We start from the raw sequence: 2487 nt of genomic DNA, 5'->3' as shown, positions 1-2487 counted from the left end.
TGTTACTCTATGTCTTTAGCTTCTGTTTTTATCTTTTCTGATCAGAAATGGCCCACATTACCTCATTTCTTTGTGAGACTTCCCATTTCATAATACTCTTAATTCTTTCATCTTCTACATACACCTGGAATTGTGGGTCTCTAAGGAAGGACTCACACTCCAGTTGGAAAAGCTGCCATGTTTCAATCGCGTGTTCTCTGCACTGAGAGGTGCTCAGCATCACTGGCAGCACTGCCCTGTGTTGTCCCAGCATCCTTGGCGCCTAGCTCTTTCTCTCTACCTCTGGTTTTCTCCTCCTACCCGATGTCTTGCATCAAGCTTTGGGTGCAGGATCTGTCTCACTGGCCATTTTTATCTTAAAACAAAATTTTTCAACATGGAAAAAAATACCCTTTAAAATGTATGTATTTCTGAGAACTCTGATTAAATTACTACAAAACTGTGAAACAATGTCATAACACTAAGGACTAATGACATTATTAGTTAAAAATTAGTGTAGGAAAGACATTTTATCTTTATAATCATGGTACACTAGAATTTTTGTTAAGCATTTTAATTTGTGATTTTTGTTATTGATATCAAAACTGGACACATTACCCTGTCTTATGTAATACATAAAAATATATTAAAATTATACCAAGACAAGTTAAAAGATAAAACAAAATTTTAGTAATTATTCTTTAAGGTGAATTTCATGAAAAATTTCAATATTGCAGTGGAAATATTTAATACAAATATATATTGTTATGAAAATTTAAGGAATTTCCATCTGCTGCAATTTTAATAGACATAAAACCAAATATTAGCTTAAAATTATAAAATAATTTAACCTACATATACACAAAACTCATGACTAACATTTTCAAGCTACAAAATTCTCTAGAAGTAAATATAGTAATTACATGACTAAGATTTTCAAAATGAATTAGTGAAATACTTGGTATGAATTAAAAGCTGTAAATCTTAATCTTCTGGCTTTAATGCCACCTTTTCATCTCAGCTCATTAATTTTTTTTTAATTTTTTATAGCATTGTAAAAGCACTGGGTGTGTGGGAGTGAAACCTCTACAGACTTATTTCCTAGCTAACCACTAACAACTTTCAGTGTTATATGCTGTTATTCACTTCAGCAATATCTCCTTTTTAATCGAACCATTTTTATAAAATCCTTGGGTAAATATAAAACATAAAATTGTTCTATTACACCTAAAATTATTCATTTTAAAACATTCTAATTACTAAAACATAAGTTTTTTTCACAGCTCATTTATACCATGTATTTGAGTAGTTTCTGGGTCAGATATTTTTTGTGAAGTTTACAGGTTTCAGATTAAAGGAAAGCTATAGGCCTTAGTTTTCTAGGGTTTATGACCTGAGCTTCTCTGGTTTTTGTGGTTTATAGAAAAGGACGATTAAGTGTCATTCACATGCCCAAATATCTTTGATCATGACCTGAGTCTGAAGCAAAACAAAACAAAACAAAGGTGCAACAAAGATCTGGCTCTACACATAAATACAGCTCTCGGGTCCTTATCCCACACTTAATTGTCTACAAACTCTAATCTTCTCACCTTGTACCACCTGCTTGCTCCTCAACCCAGTTTCACCGCTCTTCAAAATGTCCTCAAAATCAAGCCCATACATGTTTCCTTGTGGACCTAAGGATATCAGAGGATTCAGGCCCAATGAAGAAGGAAAATATGCTTTACATATACATGTGGTTATTCTCTTCCATACTAGCTTTCTTAAACCTTGATGACAGGGATCCTACTGGGACCTTGAGGCTATAGCTTTTCACCATTGAATAATCACAATTATTATATCACAATTATATCACAATTTTTTATTACCATCTTTTCATCATCTTCTTTTTTTTTTTTTTTGTACCAAGGATTGAACTCAGGACCTTAAGCTTGCCAGGCAGTTGCTTATACCATTGAGCTATCTCCCTGGCCTCTTTCATCTTCTTCTCATTCATATCTATCTATATCTATGTCTACTACCTATCTATCTATATCACATTATCTGGAAAATAGGAACCCTCTGGGGTATATATGCATGCTTTCCCCAACAAACATTTATAGAGTTGTGATTTTACTGACAAATTCATCAAACATGTATTTTCTAGATTCCTCCTTTGTAGCTTCCTCACTTCTGTTCATAGTCCCTGGAATATTAGAGGTGAGCTAAATTATGTTGACTACATGAATACATAAAATTTTACGGCTAAATGACATCCTACCTCAAAAACTCATGCTGACTGAAATAATTGCAAAAATAAAATGACATATTAAGCATTTGTGACAAATCCTTAACTTTAGGAGGTATGCAGGCTAAGTCTGATCTGTTAAAGGTAAGTGGAAAGGTATGAAAAAATGATAATTAGAGTTATAAAAATTTGTACTAAACTGCTGAAAGGTATAGGTCTTATTTGTTTGAGAGTCAGGGAAAACACAGTGAAAGCCATGCGATTTGAACCAGCTTCAA

The sequence above is a fragment of the Octodon degus genome, unplaced genomic scaffold, assembly GCF_000260255.1.
Source record: "Octodon degus isolate 3935 unplaced genomic scaffold, OctDeg1.0 scaffold00040, whole genome shotgun sequence".
NCBI classification, from domain to species: Eukaryota; Metazoa; Chordata; class Mammalia; order Rodentia; family Octodontidae; genus Octodon; species Octodon degus.
Note: the sequence above shows the minus strand (reverse complement) of the source record.